Here is a 17,041-nt window from a genome sequence, read left to right on the forward strand (position 1 = left end):
AAGGAAATAATACCATTTACCCTCATATCAAAAAGAATAAAATACCTAGGAATAAATCTACCTAAGGAAGCAAAGGACTGGTACCCTGAAAACTATAAAACACTAATGAAAGAAATTAAAGAACATGAAAAGATGGAAAGATATACCATGTTCTTAGACTAGAAGAATCAATATTGTTAAGATGACCATAAAGCAATCTTCAGATTCAGTGCAATCCCTAACAAAATACCAATGGCATTTTTCACAGAACTAGAACAAATAATTTTAAAATTTGTATGAAAGCACAAAAGACCCCAAATAGCCAAAGCAATTCAGAGAAAGAAGAACAGAGCTGGAGGAATCATGCTCCCTGACTTCAAACTATAATGAAAAACTACAGTCATCAAAAAAATATGGCACAGGCACAAAAGAGACACATAAAATGTTAGTATGCCAAATCTAACAATGTTTAAACAGGTAATAGACCATATCTGTGCTAATTGCATGTCCTCCAAGAAGAAGACACCCAGATGAGATAATATGTACAAGAGATTTGCCGTGGGAAATTACTGTAAAGGGTAAAGGTGAGAAAACACAAGTCAGCAGAACTTTCAGACTGTGGTGTGGAAGGAGGAAATAAAAGAGGAAATGGAGTAAAACAACCTTAGACTGCACTGCTGTTCTAAGGACGCTTTGACAAGACCATTGAGGAGTCCATAAGCCAGTCATCTATCTGAGAACTCCCACGTCCTTCAAGAATTTGCCTGTATTGATACTACCAATTGTGTTCAATCACTGGGTCAGTAAACTATGGCTGAGGATCCAGTGAGATCAAGCATGTCCACAAAGATGGGGATTCACCCAGAGGGCAGCAACGGGGGCTGTCAATCAATTATATGCCAGACGGTAGGAGATGTGAACCCTACGTTTTCATAGCTGCCACAGTGACCAAGTTGGATTTTCTCCAGGGATCCAAAGATTTAATATTAACAAAATCTATAAATATGACTCACCACATGTGTTAGACCCAAATCTTATGTCCTTCTGCAGATTCTGTTGGCTCTAATGCTTAACGAGACCCTACCATTGAAGTAGGAAGACAAGAGCACAGCCATTTTGGAAAAGGACCGGGGAATGGACTCAGGCAAAACAGGTCTTGCAAGCTGAAGAACAAAGGCCCTGGGAGAGGGGGTGCTAAGTCCCAGGGACAAAACCAGGCTTGCAGGAATAAAAGATTAACTTTACCTCTGTTATGCTAAGGAATATACCGAGTTGCTACAAGAGGCTCAACTTTAGGTTGTAAAGTTTGTTGCTGTGCTTTCTTGCAGAAAATTCTCATGCATTTCTTTCCCCTCACAGAAGCACTCTCTATTCCTGATAGCCACCATGGAGCCATCTGGGGCTGATCAAAGCATTTTGATGATTTCTGGAAATTATCAGTTATCATGAGTCAAACCTTCCTTTTTGTTATAAAAGCAACTCACCCTTCTACTTGGAGAGCTGGCACTTTCATTTCCACCTCCTCCCTTGTGCACAAACTAGCTCTTCTAATTAGAAAAAAATTGCTTGCCTAAGATTCTTATGGAATCGATATTCATTTCTATGGTATTATTGTCCAAGAATCTGGAGAGGGCTCAGTAACACCATCACTATTATTACCTGCTTAGTCATTTTCTCTGATAAGGACTAGGGCCTCCCTTCTGGTTATCACTGCAGAAGTGAGCAAGCCAGCCACAGACCTGGATTCTTGACCTGTGACTCTGGGCTTGAATGAAATGCCATAATGCCATACTTTCATTCAAGCCTTTTGAAGGCATCCTGAGCTGCCATCGAAGGGACAAAATGATGGAACTTGGATATGTGTTTCATCCTCCCATGTTCTGCTTGGAGACACACTTCTCTATGCAGGGCATTCAGGAAGTTCTTGATGCTGAGTGAATGCAATAACCAAAAAAACTGCCAGGTATCTTTTTTTCTTTTTTTTGGCTAATCATGAAATGGCCAACATGGTAATCCATCCCTTCACAAAACTTCCCATCTTTTTCTGCCTCATTTCCATTTACCTTCTCTCTCACTACCCTGAGTGTACACCTTCCAAATTAAGTATCAACATTTTAATCCTTATTTCAGGTCCTGTTTCTGACAGAACCCAGGTCAATACAATAAACAGATTGAAGTTGAAAATACAATCATTTGAATAAGAGGAAATAAATTTATAGCCTACAAAATAATCTAAAAACCTCATTAAATGAGTAAAAAAATATTTTTTTTCCAGTGGCTGCACCTGTAGCATATGGAAGGTCCCAGGCCAGGGACTGAATCTGAGCTACAGCTGACACCTACACCACAGCTCCAAAACACCAGATCCTTAATACACTGTGCCAGGCTGGGATCAAACCCACACCTCCACAGCCACCTGAGTAGCTGCAATCAGATTCTTAACCCACTGTGCCACAGCAGGAACTCCTAAAAGATTTTTTTTTCCTTTTCTTTTTAGGGCCATGCCCACAGCATATGGAAGCCCCTAGGCTAGGGGTCAAATCAGAGCTGCAGCTGCCAGCCTATGCCACAGCCACAGCAATGCCAGATCCTGGCTGTGTCTGTAATCTACACTGCTGCTCATGGCAATGCTGTATCCTTAACCCAGTGAGTGGGGCCAGGGATCAAACCTACCTCCTCATGGATACTAGTCAGATTTGTTACCACTGAGCCACAACGGAACTCCAAAGATTTTTTTTTAATATGACAAAGCATGTATCTGAAAAACCTTTAACAAATAGTCTTCAATGGGGAAATAGAAATATTACCTTTAAAATGAGTTATAAGGCAAGAAGGCAGAATCAAGCAGGGACTGAGCAGCAGATGTGACAATATATTGGGGTAGTCAAGAATAGTTTACTAATGTGCTTATTTACAAAGCTATTTCCCAGGGGTAAGGGAAACTAATGATTGTACAGTGCCCCCCAAGGCTAACAGCAGAGAACACTCTTATTTTGGGCTAAAGGAGCAATTTACCAGATCTAGAGAGACTGGAGTCTTCAGGACATGAGCTGTGGCCTTTTAATAGAGGGGATACAGCCAACCCTCAGTGACCCAGTAGATTTGTGGGTGTACTGACAAACTCTTCAAAGTTCTTCCTAATATACCTGTAATACCTGTATACCTGGAACCTCAGAAATGTGTCTTTATTTGGAACTAGGGTCTCTGCAGATGTAATTAAGGTAAAGATCATTACAAGAGCATCCTGAATTTGGCTATGCCCTAAATCCAGTGAGAGGCAAGAAAGGACATACACACACACAGGGAGGATGGTCATGAGATGATGGCAGCAGAGACTTGAGTGATGCTGCCACAAGCCAAGGAGTGTCAGCAGTCACCAGAAACTGGAAGAGGCAAGGAGGGATTCACCCCTAGAGACTTCTACTGGAATACAGTCTTGCTGACACCTTGATTTCAGACTTCTAACCTTTACAACAATGACAGAGTAAGTTTTGTTGTCCTACCATGTCTGTGGTCATTTGTCATAGGAGTTCTAGGAATCAAACATAATACCCAAATTTAGAGATGAACTGTTCTTCTCCTTTATTTTCTTGACAGGGGAGTAGTAGGAAAGAAATGAGAACATAAACAGTGGAGCTGACCACAATGAAAGTAGAGCTTACACAACTGTACCTTTAACTGGGAGAAATCATCCAAAGCGCCCCTGACATATTCCCCCTTAGAAAACTACAGACACACACACACACACACACACACACACACACACACACACACACACACACACACACACAATATAAACCCTGATATAAACCCTGGAATGGAACATTTAGTAGGTTAGAAAAAAAGACTTCTGCCCAGTTGTCTAATAAGAACTGCATAAAGCTTAACATCTACCCCTGGCCAGTAACTCAGATGAAGAAAATGAGGATAGAATACAAAATATTCAGCCTCAAAGAGTTCTTTGATGTGAGGGGGTGGCACTGATGGTTCTGATAGTGATCAGAGGCCCCAGATGCAACAGAAAAAAAAGTCAAGAATCCATCACACACATACTATGTCAGAGCACTCTGTTTAGCCACTGAGCAAAATTTTAAAATGCTACCATGCAATGCAATATATACCATAGTCTAGGTTTTCGGGGTGGGGGTTGGGATAGCACACAAATGGCAAAAAAATGAAGTCCAACCTAGAATAATAAGGCTTTCGTTTTTTTAAAAGAAAGCCTTCACTTACATTAGGTCCAAATTCTCTAGAAAGTAATATCCAGAATATTTATACAATAAGTAAATAAAAACTAGATAGATGAAAGAGTAAGATGAAAATGGGATTGCAGGTCTAAGAAAACAAAACATGCATTAAAAATTCTTAGTAAGAATAACAATATAGAACTAGCTAAATACAACAGAGTTACTACTGAAAGCCAATTATCATATTTAAAAAAAAAAACACCTAAAATTTTCCTCCTACATGTCCCCTTTTCTACTCACACAGAAGAGTTCAATTCTGACACTTCTGGTTGCCACATGTGTAGGGGGTTTTCCCACACCAAAGCAATTCTGTGACACCAGCTGTAATTTAACTACCTAGATTTAGTGTCAGGTCCCACATGTTAGGGACTCACTCAGTCCCAGGAGGCTGCCCCCTACTTCAAGAGGCTTATCAAAAGTAGCAGTTCCCTAGTGTCCTCACAACTTCTGGCCGACTTGGCTGCAAATTGGAGGTTCCCATAATCTCCTCCCCGTTAGATCTGATTATTTACTGGAGTGGCTCATAGAACTCAGGGAAGCCCTTTTTCTGAGAAGTTCATTAAACAATATGTTAATGGATACAGATGAACAGCCAGATGAAAAGATACCCAGGACAAGGTCTAGGAGGGTCTCAAGTGCAAGCACTTCTGTCCTTGTGGAGTTGGGAAGCATCACTCTCCATTTGGAAGCTCTCTGAACACAACATTACTGAGATTTTTATGGAGGCTTCCTCACATAGACATGATTAATAATTAACTCCATTTTCAACCTTTGTCCCCTCTTTCAGAGAAGTGGGGGGTAGGGCTGAAAATTCCAAGCTTCTAGTCATGACTTGATCTTTCTGGTGAACTGCCTCCAACCAGGAGCCATCTAAGAGCCCACCCAGAGCCTCCTTATTAGAACAAAAAATGTTCCCAGGATTCTTATCACTTAGGAATTTGTACAATCTCTTTTGAATTAGGTGCCCAGGATCAGAACTAGGAAAAGGCACTTTACTCAAAGAGGAGCCTCCTCCCACCTGAGGAAAGCCCTTGTGAAAAGGAAACACTAAGGAAGTCACAGCCACACTGGGGAAGAGAAAAAAACTGAAAAGCAATTCAAAAAAATATATATTACTTGCCTTGAACAGACCAGAATGTCTTAAATTGTCTGAATAAAAAAGTTCTCAGCTGTGGAGTTCCCCGGTGGCTTAGCAGGTTAAGGATTCAGAGTTGTCACTGCTGTGACTCTGGTTACTGCTGTGGCCCAGGTTCAATCCCTGGCCCAGGAACTTCTTTATGCTGTGGGCAAAGCAAAAAAATAAAATGAAATAAAACAAAATAAAATAAAATAAACCAAAACCCCACAAAGTCTTCAGGTGTAACCTGAACAAATTAAAGTAAATTAGAAGGGCAGAAAAGTTGGGGCAGATGTAAAGTTGTCAATAAAATAATGTTTGTCAATAAACTATGAGCAAAATAAAAGATAGGTGGACACCTGAGCAGTAAAATATTTGCAGGTTTTAGTTAATCTAGTGCTTACAATTTCAGACCAATTATATTGTGAAAAAGATATTAATGAACCCAACTGATATACCATAAACAGATCAGATTGTTAAATCTTCAGAGTGAAATACATTTCCCAACTGGACAAATCAGATCTAACTAGTTAGAATACATTCTCATATGAATTAGATGGTAAATAGTAACACAGAAAGCAAATTTTGGATCCTTACTAACCTTATTTCTTAAACCCCATCTCAGCTTTCTTCTGAAATGATAATACCATCCAAATACCTTGGCTCAGTTATGTGGATTAAATTTGTTTTACCTTCTATAATGTGCAAGCAACACCCAGACTATTTTGCACATAAAATAAAAAGCTAAATTCAATGAGGAAAATTAGTACCCAGAAAATGCGTCACTCAGATTAAACTGACTTGGAAGTACAAGAGAAAGGATAAGAGAAGGTTTAAGGTAGCAGGCAGAGAGAAGTGGGAAATCAAATATGCTGCTTGGTTCCATGAAGAGAGGAGGAAGCAAGACAACCTTAAGGCTGCTTGATTTAAGGAAGACAGAGGCAGACTTTTTACAAGGAAAGATCACAAGAATTTGTCAGACAGATGAAAACTTCTGTGGGCCACTCTTAAAATGTCCAAAGGGAAAAAGGAGCAATGTCGTTTCTCAAATTAGCCTAAGGAAGAAAATAAGAACACAAGAGACAAGGACACTTGAAGTAATTGGGGGCAGTGGAGAGAAATATAGCCAACCTCAGATGGAGGGAGAAAAACATGAGGAGTGCATTTTGAGTTCAGTAGGAGGATCTTAAGAGAAAGGACCAAAATAAGATAGCTGTAGAAGAAAGCAAATGACTCCAAAAAATAACATATGCCTTTGGAATCTTCAGAAAAGAAAATAAAAGCAGGAAAATAGAGCAAGGGTATCCTTGGGATTCAGTCATTTATTTCTGCTGTCACATCTACAGAATTCACAGGCCAGACAAACAGTAAAAAGCCCTTCCAAGAGAACTTACAGAACTGTGTCAGAGTAGGCAACATTAAAAGCACAGGAATGTACACAAACATTAGAAACATAATCTAGGGAGCGTATTTTGGATAGAAAGTTGTTTTGCACATAAAATAAAAAAGCTAAATTCAATGAGGAAAATTAGTTTGGAGGACCTAGGTCCCCTCACTCTCAAATTTTAAAAACACAAATCCGAAGACCAAAAGACATAAGTTAGAAGAGATATTTGTGGATGTATAACCATCGCTTTCCTTCTCAATGGGAAAGGGCAGTTTTTTTCATATAATGCTATGAAATATTTCAGCTGTTAGGAAACTATTTGATGTCATTAGTCATTTTGATTACCCCTAGTCTCAAGATTAAAGTATATTTAGATAAGTATAATAGGTTTCCTAAAATAAAATGTTTGAGAACTCAGAATTCTGTTGCAAGCAATAAAAACAACAACAAAATTCTGGGACAAACTGGCTTTTGAGAAACATAACTGAAAATTCTGGGGGCCTCAGACCAGTTTGATCCAGGAATCATATTACCAGGTCCCATGTCTCTGCTTTGCATTCTCTGCTTTTGCTCCATATGCATTCTGGCTCTCCTCATGGTGATGAGATAGCCGTGGAAGTCTCCGGGGCCTGACATCCACACACCTCCAAATCCCAGTGAAAAGAGCAGGATTTTCAGTTAGCACCATCTGATGAGAAATTCCCCAGAAGCTCAAGCCACCTCCTTTTTGCATGTCACTGGCTCACCTGGGATATATTCTCATCCCATCTATCCTGCTGGCCACCCAGATCCCTAACTGGTTTCTCCTGGGAGCACTATTTTAAGAAATCATTTGCACCTAAGTCTTTAGATAAGCAGCCACTTGTGGCAGAAACTTCCCTAAGATACAAATGAATTCAGTGAAAGCCCCTGTCAGGATATCCTATAAGGCCTGAGCTGATCTTTTCCTTCTTCACGTCTCTGCAAAAGCTGGCATTTCACTCTCTGAACAGGACACACATCTTCTCAAATACTCACCTTCCCAGGTTCTGCACAGCTTATCGCCTGACCCAGCCTCCTGCTTCTCTTATCCCTCTCCAGTCTCTCCCCTGCGCCCTCTGAAAACATCCTTCCACAACAAACTGCCCTTTTCCCATAACCTGCTTGGATTTCTGCTATGTTACAGCCTCAGCTGAAACCTGATTCATTCCCAAAGGTGCCATTTCCCTCTCTTCTCTTTTTCCTTCAGAAGAGGGGACTCATTTTTCACATTCTCTCACACTGGAATCCGCAGATAAAGCTGGCAATCTCCTTGTACGAGAAAGGTCTTTCCAAACCATCACTTCTGTCACTTTAGTACTTCTGGATTTCACCGTGACAATAGAAATTTCTTCTGAAGTGACCTTGCTTCTACACAGGAGGGCCCTTAGGGAGTGTCAACTGTATTAAGCTGGATGGGGTGTATATGACTGGGTATAGTATTTTCTCCATCTTTCATAGATATAAATTATTTTTAACAAATACCTTGTGACTTGGGTTATCTGTCTTGGCTTTCCTATGTCCCTCCCTCATTGGCTGTCTACTAAATTTTGATCAGCTCCCATAGACTTTGAAAAGTAGCACCAAAACTCAGTCTCCCTCTCCATCTTGAGTAACTTTGATGCCCATGTGATAACAGATCCAAAACTACATGAAGAAAATGTCTATAACTTCAAAACTAGTCACTTTTCCATTCAATCTATCATTTCCATAGATGAATTCCTGCCCTGTCACTCCAAACTGTTCCACCCATGAAATCTCAAACTTAGAGCACTCTACTCTGACATAAGCCCCTGTCATTCTAATACTCACCTCCTTTCTCTCCTCCCACTAAACTAACCATCCTAAGATTTCCAAGCCCTGACTGCATCTATTGCTCTTATTTTCACTTAGGCTATTCTATACTTCCTGGGTCTTTTTACAAAAACTATTTAACATTTTGAAGTTTTTTTTTTAAAAAAAAAAGTAAACAGATTTCTTCTCCTTGTTGCCAAGTTATTCCTGATAACTATAAAGCTGATAGTTTAATTTACATGTAATTAGATTAGTAACATAATTTGTCAATTTGTAAATTTTTAGGAATAATGTTTAGCAATTGATGTGGTTATTTAAGAAATTTAGATTCTCACACTGAGACTAGTCATGTGAACAGGAAAGAACACTAGATATCGCACTCCTTGATTTCAAAAAGGATTTGGGCTTTCTCCCTAAAAGATAAAAGCGTGGTAGAAAGACCCACTATTCCTAATTATCACTTAATACAACCAAAGATGAAATGAGTGGTAAACCAACATCCCTAAAAAAAAAAAATCTATCCTACAATTAACCTTAGTGTTTATTATTTTAAATTCTATGAGGAGATTAAAAAGAAGTCCTTTCAATTGAGAACATTAAGTGCATAGCTTCTTAAAACAGTGTAAGAAGGGAAGCTCTCCACACCCTCTCCCTGTAACCCACCTCCTCTCTACCAGGTGCAAACACCCTCTCCCTGTAACCCACCTCCTCTCTACCAGGTGCACCTAGAATTGAAGGCTAATCCAGTTAGCACTGCATTTAAACAACGCTTGAGCCACTGCAGCAGTTTGGTTTCTGTTGCTATCACCTGGACTTTTCTCCAAGAAGTGCTAGAATGTTTTTGTTTTAATGGGCTACAGTCCTGAAGTCAAAGAGAGAAGGTGGTCTCATTTCCAGAGTCAGCATTCGCAAACTATGCAACATGCCCATGGCTTAAAAAACAGTTTTGGAAACCACTATCAATTATTTGTTAAAGTAGAAATACCATTTCTGAGGCTGGAAAAGTGGTAAAAGGTCACAATGATTTTCCAGAGCCCCAAAGATTTGCATACCAAGTGTGGACCCACCATTTCTAGGGAAACTAAGGAAGACTGAAGGAAAGTATTGAGTGATCCCTGAGTGCCTTCTGGTTAATTTTGAAGCAATTCCTGGGAAAGATTTCTATGGTCATAAGAAAAGGAAAAAGAATTGTCAGAAATACCTGGAAGAGAGGAAGCTCTCAGCAATGCCTTTGAAGGGTTTCCGTAGACGCCATTGCTCTCTCTCCTCCCTTCAACAGCACAAGCCCTGGTCAAAGGTCCACAGAGAAGAGGCAATTCCCTGGTAGACTATGAACTGTGCACTTGCAGAGGCACAGATTTCAGAGTCATAATTCTTACCGACACCTTCAGCTGAGTTTTCACGTTCTTTTCCACCAGGCCCCCACTCTAGTAAAATGGATAACTTAACATGCTTTGCATGTACCATATACTGGGTCATAGCTGTCCTCCACTGACACTGCTTCTAAATTTGCTAGGGAGTAGGTTTCTGATAGTCATCCTTCTAATCTGAAGAGATCAGGTGTAAAAAGTTAGATTAAAACAAGTTTAAAGGAGCAAGAAGTTTTTTGGTTTTTATTTTTGGTTGTGCTGCGGCATGTGGAAATTCTCAGGCCAGGGACTGAACCCATGCCACGGCAGCGATCTGAGCCACCACGGTGATGACGCTGGAACTTTAACCTGCTAGGCCATCAGGGAACTCCAAAGAACAAGTAGTTTTGAATCTAAAATAATACTGCCAATTCAGTTTGGGAGGGAAGATGGAGGTTGAAGTATTTTATGATATTAAAGAGTAAAATAGTAAAAGGAGAAATCAGATTCTAAATAGAATTGGAGAATATGATTATAATAAACTGAACAATTACAAACAATTTTCTCTATTTAAGAAAATCTGTGGTAGATTAAGGGAGATTTTCCCTTCCTAAAAATCCCTCTATCCACTCTAGCTGGCAGAGTTAAAGGAGGATAAACTATAGAAAGAAAAAATTCAATTACTACATCTAGAGATAGAGTCTTTAAAAGATGAGGAGTTAGGGTAGCCTTCTCTATGGAGATAAATCTTTGAAAAGATGTTAAAAGGCTGGATAATTAGTTATGACTATAATAGTCCCCATTTAAGTCCCTATTTGCTCTCTATTTTTTTTTTTTTTTTTTTTTTTTTTTTTTTGTCTTTTTGCTATTTCTTGGGCCGCTCCCGCGGCATATGGAGTTTCCCAGGCTAGGGGTCAAATCGGAGCTGTAGCTGCCAGCCTACACCAGAGCCACAGCAACTCGGGATCCGAGCCGCGTCTGCAACCTACACCACAGCTCACGGCAACGCCGGATCGTTAACCCACTGAGCAAGGGCAGGGATCGAACCCGCAACCTCATGGTTCCTAGTCGGATTCATTAACCACTGCGCCACGACGTGAACTCCTGCTCTCTATTTAAAATGAGGAAGTGGAGGTTCAGGGAGGAAGTAAACTGCTCAAAGTCGCAAAGATGCTTAAGCATCTTGACACCCCTGAGTCCCATTCCAAAGCCCATCCTCCTTCCACTCTGTGCCATGTGCATTGTCAAGAGGCTGAGAAGCTGATTATCTTTTGGGTGGGTCCAGGTGTGACCATTTCAGCCACACCTCTTTGGGGAGATGTGGTTTCTGAATGTTCTTGCCTTCCAGGTGGGCATTCAGACTCAGATTCATAAAATAAACTCAACTACAAAAAAATTGATCTTATAAAGTTCTTTTCCTTTTGTGCTGCCCACAGAGATGGCTTAAGCAATAAGAAAGACATCCTTTACTCACGCACGCAAGCAGCTCTCCTGTGGTTCACTTTGTAATTAATAGAAGTCACTCAAAAAGTGTTGGTGATTGACAGGAAATCTGCTAAGTATGTTACAAATATTCTTTTACTCAATCCAGCAATAACTGAAAATATATACTAATATGACCATTTCATAGATGAGTACACTGTGGGGCAAGGAACTGAATGATTTATTACAGATTCATAGCAAATGGCAAGCCCTAAGGATAAAACACCTGCTATTAACGTCATACCCCATGTCATGAAGGACAGAAAATATGGTCCATATACATGTTCTAACCAGTATATTCTCCTCAAAAAGCCAAAAGATTCATGTTGCCCACAAAAAACAAACCTCTCAAAATAAAATGTAAGATACCAAAATCTAGTCCTTGGCTACCTTTCCCTCCTCCCTTTATCCCTGTCATCACACACTCTAAGATTCTGGTCACAGTCACTTACCAGTCTCTCGACTATGCCCTGTGCTCAGTCCATGTTGTCCCAACCTGGGGTGCCAGCACCCTCCTGTCAAGGCTCCTTCTATCCTTCAAAATCATACATAAACCCCATGTCTTCCATGAAGTTTCCTGGGATCCTCCTCCAAACAACTCTCCTTTACACTTCCATAGTGATGTCATCACTTCCACTGTGGCATTTATCATGCTTGGCCTCTTATTATAAGTCATTAGATCTAGTCTATGGCTGACTGAGACTCTTTTTGCTTTACACACACACACACACACACACACACACACACACACAAGCACACTCAAGTGCACACACACACAACACTCCTGGTAGGTATGATAGGCAACCTCTTAAGAGAGCTTCAGTGATCTACCTCCTAGAAATCACACCCTTATATAATTCCTTCTTCCTGAATCTAAGCTGGATCTAATGACTCACTTCTGAGCAGCTGAATACAGCAGAAGTGATGAAATGTCACATCCATGTTAAGTTACAAAAAGATTGATTTCCGTCTTGGCTCCTTGCTTGCTCTCTTGTTCTAAGTGAGTCAGCTTCCATGCTGTGAGCTGCCCCATGGAGAGGTCCACATGGCATAGAACTGATAGAGGCCTCTTACCCACAGCCAGCATGGAACTAAGACCTCCAAGTCCAAGAGCCCACAGGGAACAGATTTCTTCTAACAACCATGGGTGTGAACTTCAAAGTAGACCCTGCTCCTATCAGGCCTTCAGTTGAGACTGTAGCACTGGCTGTCACTGGCTGAAACCTCATGAGAGGCCTTGGGCCTGAGGCACTCAGATAAGTCATATATTGATTTCAGACCTACAGACACTGTGAACTAAGTAAGCACTTGTCATTTTAAAGTACTGCATTTTGGGTTAATTTGGTGTACAGTAGTAGATAACTAATATGGTAAGCATATAATGTCTCTGAATTATACTATAGAAAATGCAGATGTAATGAAAGAGATATTTATATCCAAAGAAGTACAAAACTTTATTCATGTCAAAGCTATAATGAAAAAGTTATGAATTCATCAGTTAATAGTTCAAAATGGTTGAGCTATCTTTTTGCCCAAGGGAATGTGTAACTAGAAGGGGGTTCTAGAAGACTCATTTCTGAACTTCCACTATCAAAAGGGAGCTATTCACTCCAGGTACCTAACACTGTTCATGAAAAGTGGGGTAGAAGATGTGGATACAAACAGTAAAAGCCTCTGTTGCACAAAAGTTCTACAAGCTCAGATACTAGAATTCTTGCTTGACAGGGTCTTAGACTAATGTTCAAACTACTTCCTCACACAGTACACATGTTGCCTGTATTTAAAATAAGCACAGTACAACTCCACTCTCCTGAGACAAAGAAGAACCAAACAGGCTGGTTTTGGAGAGACTAATAAGGTAATCACTACACACCCAAAATACATTGACCACAGACAGACATTTGCTATAGACTTTAGAAAATATTTCCAAGGATTTAGCTATGACTCTGTGATAAAAGTCCTTAAAATGAAAAATGACACAATGGACCAGTCTCTCAAATTTAATAAAAATAATAGTGTCACAAATAATCCTTCCTCCCTCCAGAAAAAAAGGATAGAAAAGCTAAATAAACCTTTGAAACTGAAAAGGTTTCTCTAAGCTCAGATTTTTTTTTTTTTTTTTTTTTTTTTGTTGTTGTTGTTGTTGTTGTTGTTGCTGTTTCTTGGGCCGCTCCCGCGGCATATGGAGGTTCCCAGGCTAGGGGTTGAATCAGAGCTGTAGCCACTGGCCTACACCAGAGCCACAGCAACGTGGGATCCGAGCCGCGTCTGCAACCTACACCACAGCTCACGGCAACGCCGGATCGTTAACCCACTGAGCAAGGGCAGGGACCGAACCCGCAACCTCATGGTTCCTAGTCGGATTCGTTAACCACTGCGCCACGACGGGAACTCCTAAGCTCAGATTTTAAAAATAACCATGGATGCAACTAGAGATATCATACTAAGTGAAGTCAGAAAGAGAAAAGACAAATGCCATATGATATCACTTACATGTGGAGTCTAAAATATGACAAATGAACCTATCTACAAAACAGAAACAGACTCAGTGATATAGAGAACAGACTTGTGGCTGACAAGGGGGAAGAGTGGGATGGACTGGGAGTTTGGGATTAGTAGATGCAAACTGTTGCATTTAGAATGGATATGCAATAAGGTCCTACTGTATAGCACAGGGAACTATATCCAGTCTCCTGGGATAGATCATGATGGAAAATAATATTAAAAAAGGAATGTATACATATGTATGACTGAGTCGCTTTGCTATACAGCAGAAATTGGCACAGTATTGTAAATCAAATATGCTTTAATAAAAAATGAAATTTTTAAAAAACTTAAAAAGAGAATAACCAAAGTTAGAAAGGTATTATCATGGTTGAATTCAAAATTAGGATAGTGACAGGCTCAAATTAAAATATCAGAAAAGACAAGTTCCAGTTTGATGTAAAGCTAATGAGAAGAGTTAAGAGTGAGAGAGGATAAGACTTTGTAAAGCCACATTTGGAGCTTGAACTGGAGGAAGATAAGTGTAAGTATAACATCATTGATCTTAGTTGAGAAAGACCAATAGAGAGTAAGACTGTTGGAACACAGATCCTGGCTCTTATACTTAGCTCTGTGGCATTGGACAGAGATGGAGAAAAACCTCTTAGGTGGTATGGAGGATTAAACAAATGAATGTGTATAAGAGTACTTAGAACAATGCCAACCATAGAGTACATAATAAGTTTTAACTATTATAAAAATCTTGGAACCCAGAAATGAGGTCCCCTTACCAACAATTAGCAGACAGAGTTTTAGAAGTTGCCTAAGGCTGTCTGCCTTATAATCAAAAGGGCTAAAAGAATAAAAAGCACTAATGTTTTTATTGCCTACATGTCCTACCGGCAAATAATGTATCTCAGAAGAAAAACTTTAATCATCAATAGGATCCTAGCCCTTAGGACTCTACTCCAATAAACCCACCAGGAGATGATTTTCTAGTAACTGACTAGGTATGGAAATAGGGTGCTTTTTACAACATCTTAGCATTTTATGAATTTGAAATTAATTCGAGGATTATATATGCTCTATAGTTACTAACATATTGCTTTCAGACAGGGTTTGGTAATATATGCTAGCTCTGTTTGGAAGTGCTTGTCACACACTAAGACCACCAGCATTAGGTATTTTAAATATTTTACTAAGAAAAAGGAGTATCTTGGTTTTGTGTTAATTTGCATTTATAATGTTTTAAATAAATGAGATATCTCTGCTAAATATTTTAGTTTAGTGCCCATGTTTCTTAGAAACATAGCTTGAGGGGATTTTTGCAATTATATCAAAAGCTATAGTAAAAACTGCTTACATACTTATAGGTAAATGATCATTAAATGTTTAGGGTTTTTAAAATATAGCACAGCTTTGAATAAGGTATAACAAATTCTTTAAAGATAAGATGATTGGAAGAAATGATTCAAAGAATATATAAATTGAGGGGATTTTTTTTTTTTTTTTTTTTTTTTTGGCTTCTTAAGGCCGCACATGCGGTATATGGAAGTTCCCAGGCTAGGGGTCAAAATGGAGCTAAAGCTGCCAGCCCACCCCACAGGCACAACAACACAGGATCCGAGTTCTATTTAAATATAGAAAAGTATTCTTTAAAAATTTTTAAAAGCAGGCTGAGGTAGGGATTGTGTGAGTTGGGACAGTGTGATTGGGAGGGCACAGTTTATACACAATAGGTTAAAAAGGAAATAATATGGCCCCCGTAGCCCCAAAACAATGAGCAAAATTTTAAATATGTTACTGGGAATAGACTGCTTAATGAAGTACTGAACTTCGTATAAGACAATGTTATCCTCTATGAGAAGAAATATTTACCTCCCTAATTTGAAATGATGTTAAATCAGACAAAGAGAAATGTCATATATCACTTATATGTGGAATCCAAAAAATGATACAAATGAACTTATTTACAAAACAAATACATTCACAGACATAGAAAACAGACTTATGGTTACCAAAGGGGAAAGGGTGGGATAAATTAAGAGTTTGGGATTAAAACATACACACTACTATATATAAAATAGATAAACAACAGGGACCTACTGGATAGCACAGGGAACTATATTCAAAACCTTGCATGAGTTCCTGTTGTGGTGCAGCGGAAACAAATCTGACTAGTATCCATGAGGATGCAGGTTCCATCCCTGGCCTTGCTCAGTGGGTTAAGGATCCAGCATTGCTGTGAGCTGTAGGTCGCAGAGGCGGATCGATTCCTGCACTGCTGTGGTGTAGGCCGGCAGCTTTAGCTCAGATTTGACTCCTAGCCTGAGAACTTCCACATGCTGTGGGTGCACCCCTACAAAAAAAGAGAAAAAAGAAAAATCTTGTAATAACCTATAATGGAAAAGAATCTTAGAAAAGAATTATGTGTGTGTATATAACTGAATCACTTTGTTGTACACCTGAAACTAACACAACACTGTAAATCAACTATATTCAATAAAATTTTTAAAAAATAATTACAAATAAAAAAGATGTTAAACTTTAATCATCCTATATATAGAAATATTACCAAAGTCTGTCTTAGTAATGTTGATCTTGTATAATGGACAGGACATTCTAAGTGGTTTCAGCTAAGGCAGATACAAGATGGGACGGAAGGAGAAGATAGGTTTTTCTCTCTAGAAAGTGTCTTCTGCATTGCCTCCAATCTTTATTAAATTAGCTAAAAGGGACCCCATTTTTCAAAGATGGTGTGTAGGACAGATCCCGGATGGCCATGGCAAAGACTCACCTGAAATAGAAATAATTAAAGTAATAAAGCTGTAAACATATATGTTCATATCTCTAGCTTGTATCTTAACATCTTGTTGGTTGGGGATTAGTAGTTTGAACTCTAAATGGCTGATAAGGAGTGATGTACAATTTGCAGACTACAAGATTCCAACATCAAGATCAAAGGAAGAGCAACCCCTCATTACTCAGCATTTAAAAGTAAGCCTCTGAAGGGACATTTAGCAGTTTTTATGAAGAAAAATTCTTAAACTGAAGAGAGAGAAGCTGCACCTGCTAGCCACATCTTATCCTTCACCAGGCAGGGATGCAACAGGAGGCGTATCGCAGAGACCAGCGGGAAAGGAAAGCCAAAGGAAAGCAGACCTCCAAGGACAGGGTAATGTCT

General features: G+C 39.5%; 1 protein-coding gene across 49 annotated transcripts in view; it reads right to left on the reverse strand.

The window, feature by feature from the left end:
* HHLA2 (HHLA2 member of B7 family) overlaps positions 1 to 17,041 on the reverse strand; it is a 140,132-nt gene that overhangs the window by 68,737 nt on the left and 54,354 nt on the right. For 19 of the 49 annotated variants that reach the window (XM_084991492.1, XM_013982472.3, XM_084991499.1 and 16 more), the window contains exon 1: positions 9,744 to 9,829. The exons of 16 other annotated variants lie outside the window; for them this stretch is intronic. The gene's annotated coding sequence lies outside the window, so the exon portion shown is untranslated. Of the gene's footprint in view, positions 1 to 5,346; positions 5,507 to 7,263; positions 7,375 to 9,743; positions 9,830 to 17,041 lie in introns of those variants that run through there. 14 more of the 49 variants (XM_021070441.2, XM_021070438.2, XM_084991497.1 and 11 more) reach the window with 2 other exon arrangements.

Source organism: Sus scrofa, chromosome 13 (assembly GCF_054392235.1).
Source record: "Sus scrofa isolate SSC_HxYL_T2T_F1_AM1 chromosome 13, Sscrofa_HxYL_maternal_Yorkshire_Landrace_v2.0, whole genome shotgun sequence".
In the NCBI taxonomy this organism is placed as follows: Eukaryota; Metazoa; Chordata; class Mammalia; order Artiodactyla; family Suidae; genus Sus; species Sus scrofa.